Source organism: Salvelinus sp. IW2-2015, linkage group LG4q.1:29, assembly GCF_002910315.2.
Source record: "Salvelinus sp. IW2-2015 linkage group LG4q.1:29, ASM291031v2, whole genome shotgun sequence".
NCBI classification, from domain to species: domain Eukaryota; kingdom Metazoa; phylum Chordata; class Actinopteri; order Salmoniformes; family Salmonidae; genus Salvelinus; species Salvelinus sp. IW2-2015.
In genome coordinates this window covers 54,737,529-54,747,478 of record NC_036842.1, presented here as the reverse complement: position 1 = coordinate 54,747,478, position 9,950 = coordinate 54,737,529, and positions in this window count along the sequence as shown.

Here is a 9,950-nt window from a genome sequence, read left to right as displayed (position 1 = left end):
GATATCAAATGTTTTCCTTTTTGCAACGCCTGATTGTTAAAAATAAAATGCAGTTGCAGCCTTTGCATCAGACAGAAATCAGCACCAGACATCTGTGACAGGGACCATTGCTCCCATGGTGGTCATTTAATTATTTCACTGTTGCTGAATAACAAGTAACAGGATGCAACAACTTAACTTCACACTTCCAGCCAGAAGAGGGCGATATGGTACCTAATCTTTCCTGTGACGTAAACAACTACAGCTCATCGAAGGRTAAACCAATCAGCTAAACTGAATGTTTCTTAACAGATGAGCTTTACTGTYACGACCAGCTTCAGGGTGACAGAAACCTAACTTCACCTCTCGTGCTTCATTTGTGAGATCACATGAGTACATGGTAGTTGGGTAGTAGTAGGGCACTGTTTAACACTACTGCTGATCAAGGGCTTTGTTCAGCTTCCAGCCACAACATGGGCTAGTATCTTGTACCTGTCTAGTACCCCTGGCCATGTTTAAATATGTCACTCAAATATCTGTCACATGTTGTTCTTGTTCTTTCAGTAAAGCGACAAAGCAAAGCATTCCAAGTAGCATTTATGGATTTGTGTGAAACTAGGAATTGTATTCTCCACAAGGAGAAAAAAGCTAACCCAGCAGGCATGGGGAAGCAGCAGAGGGAATGGTCCAATTCATTATTTATCGTCAACTGCRACGTCTACAGCCGAAAGACATTCCTTCATGTGCAGACAGAGGTAAGCAAGGGTTGCCTGATGATCTCCCAAAACCCGAGTTCCTTGTGCAACACTCAGAGCACAGGGTGTCGATTACATGGCACAGGGGGTGACAAAGAGACAGGAATAACACATCCATCTGTACCAAGACTGTCTTAAAGCAGGGGTGTAAAACCTCCAGCCCTCAAAGGACACCAATATGTCAGCACATTAAAGACATTTCACAGAAACATTATCAGAATATCGTAAGATTCCTAAAATGAAAAGTGATCAGCAACTCCTCTTACAAAGATGGGGGCAATGTTTAGTAAGACACCGGCAGTACATTTATTTGAGAGGCACAACAGTTCTGTGAGTTGGCCAGAGTTTTATTTGTGTTTAAATGCCAAAGATTGAAACAGGTGTTGGAGCTGCAGAGTAAATGATTAATGTTCTGAGACTGGTGAGGGAACACAAGATATCCTCAGTGAGACGGTAGAGAAACGGGGGTGATGCTGCATGGCTCTGGTTCAAAGCCAGCCAAGCCCAGCACTGCTGCTAACCCCAAAGCTGTTCCTGCCTTGCTACTGTTATTAAATCTGCCATCCTCTTCCCAAAGTGACCAGGTGTGCTTATAATGAGAACACATACCCGAGTGGCGCAGCAGTCTATGACTGCATCTCAGTGCTAGAGGTGTCACTACAGACCCTGGTTTGATTCCAGGCTGTATCACAACCGGACGTGATTGGGAGTCCCACAGAGTGGCGCATAATTGGCCTGGCGTTGTCCGGGTTAGGGTTTGGCCGGGCTAGGCCTTCATTGTAAATAAGAATTTGTTCTTAAAATAACTGACTTGCCTAGTTAAATAAAGGTTAAAAACAAAAAAAATTCTGAGCCAAAGATGGGGGCTCTCTTTTGGACAGTCAGCCCTGGTTCGTTATATATAATTGTTGAAGCTTTAGGGTGACGTTTTCTATCCGCTTAAAAGTCATCGTCAAAAAAGACATGTTCAAGTGGGTCTGTTTGACCAAACATCATGAGCACACCGACTGACATTTGAGATGCTGCTGCATTGTCTCATTCTCTGAGTGATGCAAGGATTGCTCAGTAATATATTCTCCAAATTCGGGAAGGTTGCTTTKGGGTTAAAAGACTAATCCATGCTTTATAATAGAAGGAAACAAGCTTGGAAGAAAGCAGGCTATTGCATTACCCRGTCTGCAGGATTCAGGGTTGTGGGTGGGGAGTAAGGAGACTCAAAGGAGAGGGTCGAAAAGTAGCAGAATAAATGTGGCTAACTGAGATTAAGCACCTCGATTAAAGTACAATATTTGGGCTTTTCTAGATGGTGAACAAAGTCAGTGCAGGTGTTCCCTAAGCTACAGTCAAATGAGGAAACAAAACAACATTTTTTTAATAAGGACCATTATAGTAATAAAGGTGGTTTCAGACCACGCTCATGTGACAAGTAACCTTTTTTTTTGTTGTAAAAAATGTATTTTSTTTATATTTATAGAAGGGTACAAAGAAAACAAGAAAGAGTCACATTAACCCTCTGTCCCACCCACCCTCCCACACTCAGTCATGAAATGAACCAAACAAAAGAGAAAAGAGCAGGATGCTCATGGGAGAGCACATGTGTTCAGACAGCACAGGTGCTCTTTCACTCGCTCATATTTCTCTCTCTTCATGAATAATTGTGTATGGCTAGCCAAAAGGCCACAGTGGTACCACATGGAAGTTACCCCACCATCAGCAGACAGAAAGTTCTCTCTCTGATCAACATACACATTTATCGGGAAAAATGAAGAAAAAAAATGAATGAAGTATTTTACTATAATAGAATAGCTTGAGGTGTTTACCACATCAGTCACTTGCTTCATTAATAAGTGCATCAATGACGTCATCCCCACACTAACCGTACTCACATATCTCAACCAGAAGACATGGATTACAGGCAACATCTGCACTGAGCTAAAGGCTACAKCTGCCGATTCCAAGGAGCGGGACACTAATCCTGATGCTTATAAAAAATCCAGTTACGCCCTCCGATGAACCATCAAACAGACAAAGCGTCAATACAGGACTAAGATTGAAACCTACTACACCAGCTCTGACAATTGTCGCATGTGAAAGTGCTTGCATAATATCACGGATTGCAAAGAGAAATCCATACGCGAGCTGCCCAGTGACGTGAGCCTATGAGAAGAGCTAAATGCCTTCTATACAAGCAAKGCAAGCAAGACTGAACCATGCATGAGAGCACCAGCTGTTCCCGACGACTGTGATCTCGCTCTCCAAAGCTGATGTGAGTAAGACCAACTTCTTCGGGATTGGTGTCCCATCCACGGGATGGTTAAGCTAACGTAGGCTAATGCAATTAGCATGAGGTTGTAAGTAACAAGAATATTTCCCAGGACATAGACATATCTGATATTGGCAGAAAGCTACAATTCTTGTTAATCTAACTGCACTGTCCAATTTACGGTAGCTATTACAGTGAAATAATACCATTATATTGTTTGAGGAGAGTGCACAATTTTGAACATGAAAAGTTATTAATAAACAAAGTAGGCACATTTGGGCAGTCTTGATACAAYWTTTTTWACAGAAATGCAATGGTTCATTGGATCAGCCTAAAACTTTGCACATACACTCCTGCCATCTAGTTGCCAAAATCTAAATTGCACCTGGGCTGGAATAATACATTATGGCCTTTCTCTTGCATTTCAAAGATGATGGTACAAAAAAATACTAAATAACAGTTTTTTTCTTTGTATTATCTTTTACCAGATCTATTGTGTTATATTCTCCTACATTCCTTTCACATTTCTACAAATTTCCAAGTGTTTACTTTSAAATTGTACCAAGAATATGCATATCCTTGCTTCAGRGCCTGAGCTACAGGCAGTTAGATTTGGGTATGTCATTTTAGGCGAAAATTGAAAAAAAGTGGCGGATCTTTAAGAGGTTTTAAACAGGTTAACATTCGCAAGGCTGCAGGATTACCAGGACGTGTGCTAACCAAATAGCTAACCGTGTCTTCACTGACATTTTTAACCTACTTGCATGTTTCAAGCAGACCACCATAGTCCCTGTACCCCAAAACGCCAAGGTATCCCGCCTAAATGGCTGTCGCTCCGTACCACTCACATCTACAGCCATGAAATGCTAGTCATGGCTCACATCAACACCCTCATTCCAAATACCCTGGACCCAATCCAATTCACGTACCACCCCAACAGATGATACAATCTCTATTGCACTCCACACTGTCCTTTCCCATCTGGACATTTACATTTTAGTCATTGAGTGGACACTCTTATCCAGAGCAACTAAGCAACTATCAGTTATTGTTAATCCMGTATTGTTAATCCAGCTCACTTTAACCCAAATCAGTTCATCATAATGAAATGTTTATGCTTTACTCAATTCTTATGCTTAATATTTAGTTTACTCGCACCAGGTGCTGGTTTAGTTCTGATTTTGTTGAAATGTTTTTGTTTTTAATAAACAAATCAATTGAAATGCAGTCARTGCTCATTAGTCATTCTACAGATGCCTCCAATCTACAGGCCCTAAGACATCCACAGGCACTAAACAAATCTGATTCACAAGGTCAAACCCAAACCAATCTATTCATCTCAGCCTTCTCCATAAGATCCTAGACATAGGGAAACGTTATGGGGAGGAAAATWGCTTGATGAAAAGAGTCACTTCTATTAATACTTTTTCTGTTGATGTTGTGCAGAATCRTAACCACCCATTCAACTATCAGTGACTTGCCAAAGGGCACKTCGGCAGATTTTTTACCTAGTCGGCTCGGGGAATCAAACCAGCRACCTTTCGGTTACTGGCCCAACGCTCTTGACCGCTAAGCTACCTCCCAGCTAACTGCTGGACATCAGGAACACCTACCTAAGAATGCTGTTCATTGACTACAGCTCAGCGTTCAACACCATAGTGCCCTCCAAGCTCATCACTAAGCTAAGGACCCTGGGACTGAACACATCCCTCTGCAACTGGATCCTGGACTTCCTGAAGGTCCGCCCCAAGGTGGTAAGGGTAGGTAACAACACATCTGCCATGCTGACCCGCAACACGAGTTGCGCACCCCTCAGGGGTGCGTGCTTAGTCCCAACTTGTACTCCCTGTTCACCCACGACTGCGTGGCTGCACACGACTCCAACACCATCATTAAGTTAGCTGACGACACTTCGGTGGTAGGCCTGATCACCAACAACGAGAAGACAGCTTATAGGGAGGAAGTCAGCGACCTGGCAATGTGGTTCCAGGACAACAACCTGTCCCTCAACGTCAGCAAGACAAAAGAGCTGATCGTGGATTCAAGGAAACAGAGGGCCGAGCACACTCCCATTCACAACGACAGTGCTGTAGTGGAGTGGGTCGATAACTTAAAGTTCCTCGCTGTCCACATCACTAAGGRCCTATCATGGTCCGAGCACACCAACACAGTCGTGAAAGGGCACGACAACRCCTCTTTCCACTCAGGAGGCTGAAAAGATTTGGCATGGGCCCTCAGATCCTCAAAAAGTTATTCAGCTTCACCATTGAGAGCATCTTGACTGGCTGCATCACCACTTGGCAACTGCTTGGCATCCGACTGTAAGGCGCTACAGGGKGTAGTGCGTACGGCCCAGTACATCAATGGGGCTGAGATCCCTGCCATCTAYGACCTCTATACCAGGCGGCGTCAGAGGAAGGCCCTGAAAATTAGCAAAGACTACAGCCACCCAAGGCATAGACTCTCTGCTACCGCAAGGCAAGCAGTACCAGAGCACCACGTCTTGGACCAAAAGGCCCCTGAACAGCTTTTACCCCCAAACCATTAGACTGCTGAACAGTTAATCAAATGGTTACCCCGACTATTTGCATTGACCCCCCCCGTTTTTTGTGAGGACAAACAATTCAGTCCCTGTTACRTTCGTTGATGGAATGAGGAGACCAAGGTGCAGCGTGGTAGGCAAAAATCTTACTTTATTTAAAATGAACACCGAAAAACAACAAAATACAAAACTAACGTAAAGTTCTGCAGGCTACACAGCAACRAYACAAAATCAAGATCCCACAAAATTAAGGTGGRAAAAAGGCTGCCTAAGTATGCTCCCTAATCAGAGACAACGATAGACAGCTGCCTCTGATTGGGAACCATACCCGGCTATCAAAGAAATAGAAAAACTTGAATGCCCACCCAAATCACACCCTGACCTAACCAAATAGAGAAACAAAAAGGCTCTCTAAGGTCAGKGCGTGACAGTCCCATTCAAAATCCTATTYTCCCTAACCCTAAACCTACCCATAATCCTAACCCTTACCCGTACATCAGCAGCCTGGTGGACCAAAATAGCATAACTAGTGTGTTTTACCGCCAGTAAACCCATCCGTTTAAAWATTMATTTAGTATATGTCAATCTAGCAAATCAGGCAACAAAAGTAACKTTCTAAACAATGTTTTGGTTAGTTTCTAGCTTGATAGCTAGCTAGCTAACGTTAAGTTAGCTGGCYAWACAGTTCAAATAAAGAACACATCATAGAGCTGACAACGTCTTAACTTTATCTAATTTGTATTAATTATTGTAGAAAAATAAACTCACAACATGATCATTATTTACAAGTTACTGGCAAGCTAATTACAGAAAACAGCTTATGGTTATGAGTGTGACAAAATAGAAGCAGGGCATTCTACCGAATAATTTTAGAACTTGGACACTGTCTTGTTGGCCTACCGTTATACTGTATACTAATTTGACTTTGGTGCAGGTCATGTTGTTCTTCACATTACCGTCTCTGGTAAATGCACACTACATCAAATCAAAGTTTATTTGTCACATGCACAGGATACAGAAGGTGTAAACGGTACAGTGAGATGTTAMCTTGCATAGTGGAGTTTTTTTGTTTAGACATGTAGCTAGCTARCTACTAAATAATTAACCATAATCCCAATTTATAAYGTTACTACCCTACATGCATCTGCAGGTAGCTAACCAACTACAGTAGGGCCTGTTGTCCGGATCTCAGGCAGTATCTATGGGGGTGCCACAGGGTTCAAGCCATTTGGGCACAGAACCTTCTTTCCTGGTATACATCAATGATGTTGCTCTTCGCTGCTGGTGATTCTTTGATACACCTCTACGCAGACGACACCATTCTGCATACTTATGGCCCTCTTTGGACCATGTGTTACCTACCTCCAGACGAGCTTCAATGCCATACAACTCTCCTTTCGTGGCCTCCAACTGCTCTTAAACGCAAAATGCAAGTAAAACTAAATGCATGCTATTTAATCGATCACTGCCCGCATCTGCTCGCCTGTCCACGCATCACTACTCTGGACGGCTCTGACTAGATAGTGGGACAACATACCAAATACCTAGGTGGTCTGGTTAGATGGTGATAAACTTCTCCTTCCAGACTCACATTAAGCATCTCCAATCCACAATTAATGCTTTATCTTGGCCAGGTCACAGTTGCAAATGAAACGAACTTTGTTCTGTGGTCCCGCCTTTGCTGGCGTCAGGTTCGGCTGGGTTAGATGGTGCAGTGTTCTTGTGTCAACGCCATGGGTGTTGCTGTTCATCTCCCTCACGGGGGGCCACCAGGCCATGTATATAGTGTGTGAGATACTCCCAATTTGGTTAAGTCGCTTGGTAAAGAGCGTCTGTGCTATAATGTACTAAATATGTAAATTGTCTCAAATGCATACCCTACCTGGTTAAATAAAGGTGAAAAAAATCAAAAATAAATACAGATTCAATGTTAGTTAGCTAGCTAACATTAGGCTTTAACTAGCAATGCAAATGGCTCTGAGATATGACTAATATTACTACACAGATCATACATGTAATGTTAGCTAGCTAGCGAGCCAGMCAGATTATTTCTGATTTCAAAACTCTGTCCTCCAGAAAGTGGAGAGCAACACTTATGCAGTTATTGGTGATATCCTTCAAAAAAGCCACTTTAGAAAGGATTACCTACACATACTGAGCAGCCCTTTGTTATAGACAGAAGCGMGCTTCATGGCAGATCAATCCRAACTYATCTCTCTGCATGTACAGCCCATCCATTATCTCAGCCAATCATGGCTAGCGGGAAGGTTGCTGACTTTTTCCATGGCTAAACCAACTAGGCTTGTACTTTAACAATTGTATTCATAATTRCATATGGTATACAAGTTTTTTAATTAAGGCACATGAAAGTTAACATGTTCCAGAAGGCATTTCTTCCAAAAAAAACGCTTTTTGATTAAAAAAAATGTTTACGTTTAAATGCCTCTCCTGTGAAGTAGTGGCTTGCGACATACGCTTAGTTTCCTGAAACGAGTCACATATTATCTCAATTACCTCAAGTACCTCGTACCCCTCCACTTTGACTCGGTACTGGTGCTCCTTGTATATAGCCTYGTAATTATAATTTTATTGTGTTATTATTTCCTTATTKTTATTTAGCAAATGWTTCTTACTTTTACTTACTCTGCATTGTTGGGTTCATAAGTAAGGATTTCACAGTAAAGTTTACACCTGTTGTATTCAGTGCATGTGGCAAATAAAATGTGATTTGAATCTCGGCGCTTCAATGACACTGTGACCTTTCCTAGTCCAGCCACCAGGGTTCACTTCCTATGAAGCGCTGGGCAAAAAACAAGATTAAAAAACAATGGAAATCGTGAAGGTGGTAAAAAGCTTGTACTTTTGGGGCTCCTGAGKGGCGCAGCCGTCTAAGGCACTGCATCTCASTGCTAGAGGCGTCACTACAGACTCTGGTTCGATTCCAGGATCGTGACTGGGAGTCCCATAGGGCAGCTTACAATTCGCCCAGCGTTGTCCGGGTTTGGCTGGGCTAGGCCGTCATTGTAAATAAKAATTTGTTCTTAACTGACTTGCCTAGTGAAATAAAGGATAAATAAATTGTCTGTCCCTGAAAGACACAGTATACTGTACATCCTTTACAAATGGAGTATCTAAATGAACACATAGACTGACGCTGTCTCTTATACACATCTAGATGTGTATAAGAGGACGCAGTATACTGTACATCCTTTACAAATGGAGTATCTAAATGAACACATAGACTGACGTAAAGTGTCAATCCCAATTCGATTTTTTTTCCCTTTAAAGAACTCTCAAAAAATAGTATTGGGATAAAAATGACTAAACTCACAGAAGGCAAGTGTGGCAGATCATGGTGTTTTCAGAGGGAGACAGCAGAGAAATGAAGCAGAAGTGTGAACGTTATTCTTTCTCAGTAAGCTCGCGCCATGCGCAATTGCTTTTTAAAGCAAGACTCACGCAGACTAGTCCACTAACACAGCAACAACAGGTAAAAATGGCGACGACTGGCAGAGAGGGTCGGATTAACTACACACAGATCCTGAGTTAAAGCACAGAGCGACAGATAAAACACAAATAAAGAATGGAGTACCGTGAATTAATGGACAGTCAAGCAGGCATCAGCTATGTAGCCAAGTGATCATAGTGTCCAGGGGGCAGCCGTAGATGGAGCAGGGAGCCCTCCACTAAGCTAGCACGCGGCGTTTAAAGTAGTAGCCCGGGGGGTGGTCTGCTCAGACGGAGGGGGTCTGCTCAGACGGAGGCCGGTTGAGGGCACACCGGATGGGGTATTCGTCTGCAGACCAGACGTGGTCGTGTCGACAGGAATCCAAGCCGGATTGGCGATGGGCAAAGAGAGGTTGTGAATTGTAAGAATTGTGTTTGTAACTGGTAGCTAGCTCGTGGCAGTGGCGCTAGCTGCGCTAGCTGCAAGCTAGCTGTGAGGATCAGAAGTAGTGGCTCAGGGATTACGGAGGAATCCGGCGTTGTTGTCGAGAGACAGTCCGATGCTGGTAAATTGGTGAGTAATATCCAGGCTAATAACAGGGCTGGTGTCTGTGCAGAAGGTAAAAGCTGCATAGCAAGAAATGGCTAATATAGCTTGTAGTTGATTAGCTGGTTAGCTACTGGGGTTCTTGAAAGTGTTCCAAAGTTAAAAATAATAGCGATTTCCGTATCACATTGGTGAGGTAGGTTACCGGAAGGTATAATCGATTAAAAATCGAAAAGAGATAGAAAAAAAATGTTAAAATATATACAAGAAATACGAAACATACAAACGTACACGGAGAGGACATAAAGACACGTCTACACTGCTACGCCATCTTGGATGGTCTTGGATACATTAAAGCTTGTGGGCGAGTGCCGCTCTAAAAGTAGTGATTAGGTCAACCACCAGTTTCTTCCTCAA